The sequence below is a fragment of the Cebus imitator genome, unplaced genomic scaffold, assembly GCF_001604975.1.
Source record: "Cebus imitator isolate Cc_AM_T3 unplaced genomic scaffold, Cebus_imitator-1.0 Scaffold162, whole genome shotgun sequence".
Lineage (NCBI taxonomy): Eukaryota > Metazoa > Chordata > Mammalia > Primates > Cebidae > Cebus > Cebus imitator.
In genome coordinates, this window is record NW_016107477.1 from 316,341 (window position 1) to 330,603 (window position 14,263).

Genomic DNA, 14,263 nt, shown 5'->3' on the forward strand with positions numbered 1-14,263 from the left:
TGAGTGATCAATGAGCGTGAGCACACTGTCATCTCCTGTTTAAGTGGAAAAAGGGCCTAAAAAAGGGGGGGGGGTTCAACCTACAAAAGCCCACCCACCCCTACAAATAAACGAAAACAAAGTATCAAGATGTAGGTACTTAGTATGTACAGGTGACCAGTGCGTGATTTCTAAATAGAAGCAATTGGGGAAAATAATGTGATGCTTGGAAGCCTAAATACGTGAAATAGAAAAATCTTGACTGTGAAAGAACATACATCAAACTAACAAAAGCCATACTGCAGAGCGCCCTAACTCAATTCTCTATATCAGAGGTCCTCAACCCCCTGGCTGTGGACGGGTACTGGTCCATGGTCTGTTAGGAACAGGGGTGCACAGCAGGAGGTGAGTGGCAGGCTAGCAAGCATTACGTCCTGAGCTCCGCCTCATGTCACATCAGTGGCAGAGTTTGATTCTCACAGGAACAAGAACCCTATTGTGAACTGTGCATGCGAGGGATCTAGGTTGCATGCTCCCTATGAGAATCTAATGCCTCATGATCTGAGGTGGATCAGTGTCATCCCAAAACCATTCTCCATCCCAGTCCATGGGAAAAAATTGTCTTCCATGAAACTGGTCCCTGGTGTCAAAAAGGTTGGGGACCGTAGCTCTATGTGATAAAATTTGTGACTCTGAGAAGAATTAACTCTGCTCCTTTGTCTTAGGCAGACTCTCACTTAGACTTTCTATCCCAAATCCTTACATAGAAATTCTAAGGACCACTTTCTAAAAAAACATTAAACAAATTTAATTATTTTTGTTTTTTCTTTTGTCACAAATTTCAGTTTTGAACAGTTTTTCTCTTAAATTTTTTGAGAGCAAATCCTTATTAAACATAACAAAACATTAAGAATACTTATTATATATAAATACAAAATAAAGATATATGAGCTATATTTCTGACCATCAAGGAGGCATCTGGAGAAAAAAAAACGTAGTCATTTGGAAAATAATTCATCAGCTTAATTTATTGTGATGTATCATTTTTTAATCTAATCCTTCAAAGGCCTTTAAACATAGTCATGAGGTCTGTGATGAATTAACTGGCAACAAATAAATGAAACCAGTTTTTTGTTTGTATGGTACTAACATTTTCCATCTAATACATTAGGCATATTTGTCTTTAAGATTTAATATAACAGCAATGAGAAATATGAAATTGATCAACTATGTTTATGCCAAAATAATAAGCATTCAAAAGACCTGTAAGTGGTGTGTTGTGTTACTGTGCAGCTGTAATTATGCTGAAAGCAATTACTCAGTCCCCTCAAGCATGACTATTTAGGAGAAAAGGCAAATTTATGATAGAAAAGTAAGGCCTAAATTGTAGCTAGCTAAATAATCGATGATGTATTTGGAAAAAACAGTTCCATAAAGTGTTATGAAAATAAATTACTTGTTAGAAAAACTACATAATAACATTGCTCATTGGCTATAAATAAATATTACAACAATGAAGTACCTGCTTGCTGGCTTAAATCATTTATTTATAAATAACAGCATATTATCATTGAATAATGCTTTATAAATTATGAAGTTTTCATAAAAATTGGTTCTTCTGATGCTTCTAACTGGTATAATCTCCAGTTCACAGATAAGAAGGGAGGTTCAAAGCAGTTGGGTGAGAGAGGCAGTCTTACATGATGACCTGGGAAATGGCTTTAGAATCGGGTAAACCTGGGCTTGAATCTTCAGGATGTCCCTTGCAGCTATGTAAAATGACACTACTTACTTCTTTGGAATAGCTGACACTAAAATAAAATCATGTATTCCAACGTGGTCCAGTGGTGGCATATATTAAGCATTCCATAGATGTCTGCTATTATTATGGCCTGGTGGCTGATAAACGGTAGAATAACTAACGTAGAACAGATTATTATGCACGTTTCTACAGGAGCACATATCCAGCTCCTGGTAGCACCAAGAAGTAGCTTTATAATTAACATGTCCCACTTTTTAGATATGAAATGCCTGCTGCTTACCATCTAATTGCTTTAGCTACACCACTTTCTTCTTTTTTTACTTACATACACACAGCATAGAAAAATACACATCAGTGTCTGGCAAATACTTTCTCAATGAGTAAATAAAAAAAAACAAAACAAATGCAAATACAAAAACTTTTCTGTACAAGGCTTCACTTGACCCTACGCCTATATTCTCTGACCCAAGAGACCACAGCCAGTCATCAACAGAGGAATCGTTTCAGAATATGTTGCAGGCTGCCCTGACCATCTTTTCAATGTGCCACCTCCAGGCTGCTGTGTTGTTTCCTTTGTCTAACAGGTGGCATGGCTTAGTTCAAGCACACACTGTTATGCTACCTTGCACTCACTTTTCTGGTTCCTTGAAATCTGATTTCTATTAATGAGTCCCACCTTTCTTTTGAATAGACCAGATCTTTTCTTACTGAATATTTTAAACACAGTTTTAAATACAATGACTATTAGTCCACAATGGAGATTTATTTTTTCAAGCCCTTAGAGCTGAGACCAGTTGTCTGGGTATCAACTGTAGATGGTTGTATCACGGGATGGAAGCAATGAAATTCTTACCTGGTAAACATCAGCATGGCCACCAGCCAGCTGGGTGACTTACGAAAAGGCTTTTAAGTTATTTGGGCCTCCATTTTCTCATCCTTGAGCGGGGATGTAAGATTCTACTGAGCAAGATGTTTATGGGCTTGAGGCTCTACCTGGGCCTCCCTTTGCAAACCACTAATGGATTGAGGCTCTCTCATCCATTGCACCCAGATGGAGCATCAGCACCCTTCTGCACATCGTGATGAGAGAAAGCTGCTGCCAATGGATGGAGGTGGGACATGACATGAAGTTTATTTTGCAGCCCTGGACTGGATCCCTTCTCTCTCAACTCTAAAAATGTCTTGATTCTTCTAACCCAGAAGATTTTTTCTTTCTAGTATATTATTCAACTTTTCAAGTCAGCTATTTGTACTTGTTGATACCTACATGTACCTGCAGGTAATAATGCTTACTATACGACTAAATATCAACAATCAATAAGACTGGAAATTTTGTTGAAATTATGCTTTGTTCCCAAAGACATGTTGTTCATTAACTGATCAAGTCTAGGTATCTTACTATCATTGTGTGTGGTTATATGCTACACTATGAGTCAAAAACTGAGTAAATTTTTATAAAATGGATAGAGGCATTCTAAACTAATGGATAGTTTACCTAATCAGAAAAGACTAAGATTTTAATCTTATAGTTCTTTGTGACTGGTTAAGTCATCTCTGACTCAAAGGCATTTACAGTTTGCTTATACTATTCAGCATGATATCATCTCCAAAGCGTGACTTTAGTTTCCCAGAGTAACAAACTAAAGGTGGCTTGCCTTCTTTGGAGTTCCCCTGACAAATTGCATTTCTGTGTCTGATAGAGTAAATGGACATACTGCAGTCCAACAATCAGGAAAGCTTTAAATGAAATGTCCTAAAACATGGCACATCTCCAAGCAACTTAAACAAGTTTCATAACTGTTTGAATTTTTTCTTTAATTAAAAAAATGTCCAAATTGATTCATGAAATTGTTGGTGTTGGGAGAAGTCTGTCAAAAAAGAACTTAAAGAGAATGAAAAGTCAAGCCAGAGCTGGCTGAAAATATTTGCAAAACACATATCTGATAAAGAACTGGTATCCAAGATATACAAAGAACTCTTAAAGCACAACAAGAAAACAACCCAATTTAAAAACGGGCAAAATATTTGAACTGACACCTTACCGAAGAAGATACACAGATAGCAAATAAGCATATGAAAAGATGTTCCACACTCTCTGTCATTAGAGAACTGCAAATCAAAACAACAGTGAGAAACCACCACACATATGTTAGAACGGCTAAAATCCAGAACAATAAAAACACCAAGTGCTGATGAGGATGTGGAGCGACAGGAACTCTTCTTATTCATCGTTGATGAGAATGCAAAATGGTAGAGCAATTCTGGAAGACAGTTTGGCAGTTTTTTACAAAACTAAACCTATTCTTGAAGTATTCACCAATCATGCTCCTTGGTATCTATCCAAATGAGTTGAAAACTTATGTTCACTCAAAAACTTGTACACAAATGTTTATAACATCTTTATTCATAACTGCCAAACCTTGGAAGCAACCAAGAAGTCCTTCTTTATGCGAATGAAGACACAAACTGTGGTGCATCCAGATGAAATAATGTTCATTGATAAAAGAAAAAATAAGCTATTAAGATATGAAAGAACATTAAATGCATACTACTAGGTGAAAGAAGTTCATCTGAAAAGGATGCATACTGTATGATTCCAACTATGGTAGTCCCCCGTTATCCATGGGATTTTATGTTCCAAGGCCCCTAGCAGATACCTAGAACTACAGACAGTACCAAACGCTATATATTTTGTTTCTTCCTATACAGATATACTTATGATAAAGTTTAATGTATAAAATAGGCACAGTAAGAGATTAAAAATCACAGTAGTAAGACAGAATAATTAAAAAATATACTGTAATAAAGCTTATGTGAATGCGGTCTCTCTCTCTCCCTCAAAATACCTTATTGTATGAAACTCATCTGTTTCCAGAAGTGAGACTGCAGATAATAGTGGGGGGGGGGACTATTGTACATACCATCCTGGAAAAGGCAAAACTAAGTAAGGGGTTGGCAAAACGACCAGTGGTTGCCAGGGGTTTGGGAGTAGGGAGGGATAAATAGGTGGCCAACAGGGAATTTTGGGGACAGTGAAACTGTCCATTATCTGTATGAGAATGTAATGGTGGACAGATGACATTCTATATTTGTCAAAACCCACAGGATATAGAGCACAAAGAATAAACTCTAATGTAAACTATGAACTTTAGTCAACAATGTGTCAATATTGGCTCATCAGTTGTAACAAATGTGCTGCACTAATGCAAAATGTTAAAAGTAGGGATCCTTCCTGTAAGAAATAGCAAAAATTAAAAATAGGGGAAACTGGGAGGTGAGGGGAAGAGTGTGGGGGGTTATATGGGAACTCTGTGCTTTCTGTTCAAGTTTTTCTATAAACCTAAAATTGCTCCAAAAAAAAAAAAGTTTACTAATTAAAAAGAGAAAGACTGACAAAAAGCATTCTTAAATTGTTAATAATTATTTCAAAAGTTTAGTAAAAGTAAAAAAGTTAATCACCAAATGATTTTACTTTTATCATGAGTAAATACAAACTTAAAATTTTCATTGAGTCAACATTTTAGAAAATTGAAAACTTAACCTGAAAATTCTCCACTTATCTTGGCTTCCCCCTTGAAATGAACTTGCCTAAGAAACTAGGTCATTTGCCTGTAGAGTTCTCTCAGTGTAGATTCTGCTGTTTGCATCTTTACAGTGTAATGTAACCAGCTCTCCCAGTCTCCTGAATTGCCCCTAAACTGTGAGTTACATCTAGAAGCTTACTCACGTTCTGGTTTGTTTTTCATAAAAGATACTTCATCAGGAGTCATTATGCGACTGCTTGATTTTTTTTTTTTTACATGTGTGATATCAGCAGTCACTGACAATCATTGCCCTACATCATTCATTCCAGATTGCAAAATGGTGATATTCTAATGTGAATCATTCCTTCTTCATGCATTAGCTGAAGCATATTTATAAAGAGGTATTTCTCTTTATCAAAACTATTTGTTTACCCAGTGATACCGTTTAATGATGAAAATGAAGATAAATGCTTGTTTCTTTCTCTTTATCCATTTTCAAGATAATGAGTTGGCTCCCTAGCATCACCCAAAGTTACCAATTAGATCTCTTGGCTTCATACTATCATGATGAACTCATGGAGTTAAACAGCTCTGATGTGCTTCAATCCATCTCAGGCATTACCCGTAATGAAGCTCTCAATATCCCACATGTTCTGCTTTGCCTGTTAAGTCCTTCTCATCCTTCAAGAGGTTTCTCCAGTGCCAACTCTCTGAAGCATTTCCTGTCTTCCCAGACATATGTGATTTCTCTCTCCCTTGGACTTTGTAGCACTTTATGGCAGCACTTTCTATATTCTGCCTTACATCCCAGCTGTGTGTCTGCGCACTCACTTCGTATCCCTGACCGTAAAGACATTTGCAATGGCATTGGGCCTCCTGCGTGCCATCTTTCACAGGGCCTTTTTTTCGTAAAATACCATTAAGAGATTAAAACAGTAACTTGCTGAAACTTTACAAAAATATTTTTCTCATAAGCATGCCATAACCAATGACACAGAAGCAATGTTTTAAACTAGTGTCTTTCAATGGTGGATACTGGATACTTTCAACAGTGGATACTGGGAGCAGTTAAAACATGTCAATGTCCAGGCCCCAACCTCAGGTCAATTAAATCAGAATTTCTGCAGTTGGGCCAAGGCATCTGCTTTTTGTTTTGTTTTGACAGAGTCTCACTCTGTTACCCAGGCTGGAATATAGTCGTGTGATCTCAGCTCACTGCAACCTCTGCCTCCTGGGTTCAAGTGATTCTCCTGCTTCAGCCTCCTGAATAGCTGAGATTACACCTGCCTGCCACCATGCCTAGCTAATTTTTGTATTTTTAGTAGAGACATGGTTTCTAAACTTTTAGGTAAGACATGGTCACTTGAACTCCTAACTTCAAGTGATCCACCCACCTCAGCCTCCCAAAGTGCTGAGTTATAGGCGTGAGCCACCACAGCTGGCTGGCATCTGCATTTTTTTAAAGATTCCCAGGTAAGTCATGCTGGTATGGTTGAAAGGTCACTTTAAATTAAAATATAATTGCAAGCCACAAATTTTTAAATAGGAGGACTCTAAAGACATTTTACTTTTTTACAAGGAAGTATGTAGCTTTTTCAGATTTAGTCTAGGCCAATATTCATATTTGCATTACAGCAAAATTCATTTACACAGACATAAGTGCTTAAAATCCTTTTTTTTTTTTCTTAAAGAGGAAGGGTTTCACTCTGTCACCCAGGAGTGCAGTGGTGAGATCATAACTCACTGCAGCCTCGACCTCCTGGGCTCAAGCAATCCTCCCACCCCAGTCTCCCAGTTAGCATAATGGCATGCGGCATCATTTCCAGGAAATCTTTTAAAAATTCTTCCCTAGAGATGGGGTCTTTCTATGCTGCCCAAGGCTTAAAATCTGAAGACATTCATTCCAACACATTTTCTTGAAAAATTAAAGTTCTCAGGAAATGATAAACCAGCCAAATGCTAAAATAAAATGATAATAAACCACTAAACTCTGGAAACACAAAAACACTAATTTTCATTTACAGTTATGTATATAAGAAAAACAAACGTTTTGAAATTTGTTGTGTTTTTTTTTTTAAACAGGGAGACACTTTTTAAATGATTTTATAGTTAAAATGCACTTTTACTCAAGATTTTGCTACATTACTAAATAATGACCCCTAGTAAGTTAAGAAATGTCTTGATCTTCTCTTTTCTAATACAGCAGGAGCATTCACATCTTCCAGGTATTGGGACTATTGTTTCCATTGTCTCTTTCCCTGTATTCATTTTCAAGATAATGAGTTTGGCTCTCTAGCATCACCCAAGGTCACCAATTAAATCTTCCCGAGCAGGTGACTGGGGTGACTGATCGGTACAAACACCTGGCACTGAACCCAGGAAGGACAGCTCGCCTTGGCACTGCTTTCTCTAAAATGGGCATTGCCTCCATCCCCAACTCCCTATAAATCATCTCTTAATGTGTGCCTAAGACAATGAGTGCAAAAGCAGGAAGACACAAATCGTGCCAAGTCTCAGCACCAGACTACAATAAAATGTGTTCTACAATAAAATGGGTTTGGTTTTTTTCCTTCAGTCTTACAAAGCTATAAATCAGCCTGAGTGAAGCCCTCTTCTGGCACAGCTGAAATTAGAGAAATCTGTCAAGTCAAAAACCATCTTTTAGCCTTAGAAGACAGGGTATAGTTATCTATCCAAAGCCGTACAATCATGAAGAGAATGAGGAGAGCAAGTTGTTTTGCTTGAGAACTGGAGCTAATCAGCAGTCCCTGCTGTGCAGGAAGGAATGAGGCTCCTGCATCAGAAGGTGTGTGCTTTGGCAAGGCTCTTCAGGAGGCATGCATGTTATTTCTTTAGACGATAGCTTTGAAAAATGAAAATAAAAAAGCCTCCTGCCTATGCAGGCTTAAGCTCTAACCCACTCATGTTAATACAAGAAAATATGGAGAGCTATGATATCGGAAATTCCCAGCAAAACTGATGCTTCTTTATCCTCATTTGAGGGGCTGTCTATGCCGTAAGTACTTAATTTTCTCCATCACCTATCTTCCTCAAATAGACCCCTGATTTTCTTTTGGAAGTTATATTCTTTCATGAGGGTAGTATTTTGTGAACTCATATTTCTGCTCTCTGAGGATGGGAATCTGCTCGCCCTTTTTACTGCCCTGATACAGTGTCCTGAACATAGCAGCCATTCGATCTATGTGTCTAAGAAGTACTACTGACAGGAATTTCACAAAAGAATTTCTCCTCACATTATTTTGGATAAATCTAACAAAATGCCATCCTTCCCCACCATGCTTCCTGCCCTAATTGCGTTTTTCCTCAGTGAATGCCTTTTCATTTTCCTCACGCTTAAAGGTCACTTGGACTTGTCTTTATTTCTAAATGACTGCACTACTACTTACCTGAAGGATGGGAGCCTCTGAAGAGCTCACCAAACTCTCTGGGCCAGAGCTTGAGCCCAAATCAGACACCTGGACTCTGCGTAAGCCACTAAGTCACCTTTCCTGGGATTTCTTTTTCTCTAATGGATTCTTGATAGAAAAGCAGTCTAGCATTGCCTTGAAATTTCAGTGGAGAGTTGGGTTTTTTAAAATCCATACTTGGAAAATGCCAAAGGGCCATGGTCAAACCCAGGAAAAAAAGATGGTGGTGTCTTATCTGGGACAACAGAGTCCATAAAGCCCTAGAAAGAGCTGGAGCTGAGAAGCCCTAAGAAGAAAGATAAGGCACCAGCTGCTCTACGTGCATAGCCTGCCTTTTTGGGCTGTCTCAAGTGTACATGCAATGCCAAGTTTAATAAGCATGGAAAGTCCATTATCCACATCCACTACTGCCAGAATCCATTCTCATGAGGCAGGACTTAATGGGATCGATCAGCCTGTGTACTAATCCCAAATGTGACCCAGGCAGCATACTCATAGAGGGCGGACATGGGAGGCAGAGATCACATTTCTTCTCTCTAGATGGCACATACATTGTCAGTCCTTTCTTTAAATTCATGAGCCATCAGCTCTTCAGAAAACCATGAGGGTAACTTCTATCAAACATTCATTAGTCAGTCAATAATTGTTCTATCACATTGTTATTCAATTAAGTTAGCCATAATGATCTGGAGCCCTTGTTAAAATAGAAATATGAAACTATTTCCTGGTCTTGGTTAGTTTACAAACAAAATAGTGAATGTGTGTTTAATTTCCAGGTTTAAATTATCTAGAGATAAGAATTCATCTGGCATTATTTAAACACTTAAGATGGATATTCCTACACACTGCAAGTTTATCTTCCCATTATTCAAGTGCAGTATATTAGAGAGTCCCAAGGCTGGACTCTGGTTCTACAACTAATTAGCTCTGTGATATTAAGCAAGTTATTTAAACCTCTCTGAGCTTCATTGCTTTCCTTAGAAAATGGAAATAATACTGGTACTTACGCATAGGATTGTTATATTAAGATAAAACACTAGAAAGTACATTGCCTAACTCATAGAAGCTTGAACGATAAATGTGGGTGATTATTATTAGGGCTTTTTGATAAGGAACCTGATAAACTTAAGGTTTCTAGTGCTGAATTCGGAATAGAGACTGACGTACTATTAAAATACTGTTTATTCTACAATAAAATCATAGAAAACAAATCATACCATTACTCTTATGAAAAAAAAAATGTCCCTTCTCTTCATATAGGTAAAACTTGGAAATTATTCAAAAATAATATTGATATTAGTAAACTGAGCATACATTCAATTTTTCTTTACATATCCTCACAGAATGGTTTTAAATACATATTGGGTATACTGGCACATTTTGTTATTACACATTGTAACCCAAAACATAAGATACTGAAATATCATCATATATATTGCATATAGCAATGCCCAAACTAGAGTGGGCTGTTCACATGCAGTAGAGTTGACCTATGTTTTGACTTAGATTCAGTGCACAAACATTTCAAGCACATATATGACAAAAGTACCTTCCTACATATTAAGCCAATCTACCTTCCTTTAAAGAGACCTGGTTTCTTTTTTAACCAACCGCAATCGGTTCCTGCCTTCATTTGCTGTTGTAATTTCAGTCTCTACTTGAAACTTTTGCACTTGGAGACGTGCGCTGTGGTAGATGATGGCTTTCCAGTGAAGCATGCTTCTTCTTGGCTAGCAAAAACACTGGGCTTGATGTTTGCAAAGAGTTTCACATCACACATATGAGATGTTGGCAGCAAACTGTCAGACAACATTTCCTGCTGTTAATCTGCTAAGGATTCAGGTCACTAAGCCAATGCGGGCAAAACAAATGCAGAAAGGGAAGTCTAAGAAGGAGGAATGTTTGAAACAGACACATACTTAAACTTGAATCACGTAAAGCAATCACATTAGCTTAATTCTGAATGAAGCTTTGAAAGTTCTCCTGTGAGAGGAAGTGCTTAACGTCTTTTGCAAGAATTCTCAAAAAAGCCCAAACAAACAAAACTTGAATTGTGATTTATAATTCATTTGATCAAATAAAGAGCTATATACAATTCAAATATTGACAATAAAAATGCCACTTTCGGTAACATGAATTTAATGAGTATAATTTGTAGCACTATCACTTTTCAATAGGCATTGATAATCAAAACAACATAATAACATTGTCATTGCTTTAAAAAGTAGGTACTAAGTGAATCTGTGTCCTTTTCAACTGTTTCAACTTTTAAAACTTTTTTTTTTAAGTTTTGTTAAAATTTTTTCAACTGTTTTAGCCTATATTAGTAGGGCAAGGCTGAGAATAAGTAGAAAGAGAAAGAATATCAAGGTGCTTACATAAACTACCAGCATATTTAAAGATGTAACCATTTATCATCTTACCAGTTAAACATAAGTTTTTAAATTAAAATGATCTTGTAATTCATGTAAGACCTGTAATGAAATGTAAGTAAGTGGTTAAAAAAAAAAACACAGGACATGCTCACACTGTAAATGATGCTTAGTTTAGTCTTGTCTGCATTTGAGCGTATCATATTTTAGATGACTAAAGTCCAGTAGATAGGGGAAAAAAAAACCTTTTCAATCATTAAATGTTTTGCTTCTGTATACTTTTTTTGTTTGTTTCTGGTACATGTAATACCCTGTTTGAGCCACTGTGGGGTACAGTTGGGTCTACACGTCAAAGGTCAGTATTGTTTTCTAACACTGCTCTATCAGGGCATCCTGGCTTAATATTGCGTGAACCCACAATCCCGGAAAGCCAGTGGTAATCCTCTTTGCCCAGCCGTTCCCACTCCTGTGACAGGGCTAGGGAGGAAGCTGCTGAACCCTGCTAAGAAGATGGGAGGCCTGGTCTAATTCGAGAACCAGACCAGGCAGACCCTGTCTTCTGGGCTCAGCAGACAGAGAAGCTAGAGCAGCAGGGAGGTGCGCTCACTGCAAGGATCCCCTCCTTCCCGAATCTCAGATGACTATTTCTGTAAGTTTTGTGGTTACAATCTGTAAAACGTGTGAGTAGCGGCATGTGCAAATGGTAGTAAATAACAATCACATAAAAACTGAAACCATAAGGCAAACTGAACTCTCACAATGGCTTCAAAATCGGTACAGCCTTTTCCCCGAAGGAGCAACTCTAATGCTCTTTTATCTATAGGAAAATGGCAAACATTCTATTTAAGCAAGAAGTAAGAGATTACACATGTGTTTAGACTGCAGTGCTTTTTCTCTGCTTGTGATAAGGAATTGTCTTTCCTTGAGCTTATCTGCACTCAGGGCTGAACTTGAGTAAGGTTCAGGAAGAGGGACGCTGGAAGCTCTGCTCCCCTGCTTTTATGGAAGTCTTGCTGATCCAATAAACCAGCTCTCCCTGTTTTCATCTGGTGGAAGAAGTGATCTTGGATGGCACAGTAGGCAGTGAAATGAAAATTTAAAGAGGCCATCCCTGAAACTGTATTATTTATTTTAACTTCTGTTTTTACCACTGAAAAAGAAAAAAAAAAACAAAAAACAATAGATCTCAGGGAGAAGAAAGCTACATGACAAGATCATGGTTTAGCTATCAGATGCAGTAGTGAGAGATGCTTCTGGGACACCGGCAGAAAAGGCCTAACTGTGGGAAGACCCTGCAGGGGCCTCCCAGGCCTGCCTGCCTCTGTGTCTTCCCTGCTACCTCACCTCTCTCTCCCCGGCTCTTTCCTGCCAGTGGGAGACTGCACATACACCTCCACGCCCTGGAACCTTCTACCGACTCACCCTTCTCTCCACCACTCAAGCACCCCTTCCTCAGGATTCCACCCGCGAACTGCAGGACTAGGTTAAATCCCAGGGAAGCTATTTCTATAGCTCCTGCATTGCCACTGCCAGGGGGGCAGTTTTATTTCTGCTTGTATTCGAATTTGAGTCGTGGTTGGGGTAGCCTTCCTGCAAGCCATTTCTACTCACCACTGTATTCCCACAGTGCCGTGCATTGGGCAGAATCATTTTTATTTTTAAATATGAAAGAAAATCAAGCTAAATAAATGCATCTGGGGTTCATTTCCTGATTTAAAACCCTTGAATAACTGCTCTAATCTTTGAAATTTGTTCATGACCAATTTGTTTATATTTCTCTACCATGTGAGTATAAGCTTCTCTGGCTAGAACTGCAGTATTGAATTTTTACCCCCATTTTCATAAAAAGAGAATACTTTATTTCCACAAATGAAAAATCTGTTTTTTACAGTTCTACCTCAAATGTTATATAAAGGTTAACTTCCTGATAAACTTCTCAAGTTTTCCCCAAGGAGTAAGTGGTCTTAAACTGTGGTTCTACTCTATTACTTTGATTTCATACACATTTCATCCTTCACAAAACAGAATAATACAGGATGGATCATGGTTTCTAAGCACACGTCTTGGCTAAATAGCATTAGGCCACTTGAATTGCCCACTTATCAACACACCTGCATCTGGACACCATCTGATTAGTAGGTGTGGTCATCTGATGAATGTAGATGGCAGTCCTGAGCACGGTATGGGGATGTGTCTTGGATTCTCTTTTTAAAACTTTAAATTCCTGGAAACTAGGAAAAATATTCTCTCCCCCTCTCTAACTACAGAAACAAACATGTGAATAACAATTGGAGCATTAACTATTAAATGTATAATTGGCCTTGTACCTAAAAACCATTCTAAAACTGAAGTAGATATTTTTGTAGCAGTCACTGTATTTAATGGACTAACAGTTAATAATCCCATAAGGGAAATGAACTAATTGACATATCTCGGCACAAATTTTGCTTTGAGGTTATCTTGAAGACTAGAGAAAAAATTACATTGCTCAAGCTTAAATGTCCTATGAGTGCTTTAAAGTTTTTATGGGTTAAAATGATTGAAGTCATGCTCTATAAAGTACAGTTTTGGGATCTTGTTTGAGTATCCCTTTGTCTCTAAAATGGCCTAGATCCAAATTTTGAGGTATATTTTCTCCTCGGGCACTTCCATGACCCATGTCCTTGCAGAAGGAGGGTGATATTCTTTTTGTGACTATGTTTTTGTCAAGCCCTCACATCTCATGAGAAGATGCCCATCATAATTCCGATATTTTAAAATATAGCTCTGAATCCTGGCGTGGTAGAGCATGCCTTTAGTCCCAACGACTCAAGAGGCTAAGGAAAGAGGATTGCTTGGTCCCAGGAACTGGAATATAGCCTTGGAAACAAACTAAGACCCCATCTCAGAAACAAGCCAACAAATACGCAGCTCTGAAATATTGCCTAGATACTGTAACTACCTGGATCCTATCCATTGGCTTCTAGTAGGAGGCCAATTCATTTGTGTATTCAGAGCCTAATGTCTACCGGTCATTTTTCTTTTTTTTGAAGGCATTATCAGATTTATAATATGCATACATATATATAGTGTATATGCATGTGTGTATGTACATACATATACGTAGTGTGCATGCACACATATATGTAGTATATATGTATGCATATATGTAGTGTGTATGTGTATAGGTATACACATGTAGTGTATATGCTACATGTA

At 37.9% G+C, this 14,263-nt stretch overlaps 1 protein-coding gene across 40 annotated transcripts in view; it reads right to left on the reverse strand.

Annotated features, from left to right (window-relative positions):
• The window catches only part of EPB41L3 (erythrocyte membrane protein band 4.1 like 3), a 243,717-nt gene that overhangs the window by 52,972 nt on the left and 176,482 nt on the right, over positions 1-14,263 (reverse strand). The gene's annotated exons all lie outside the window — the stretch shown is intronic.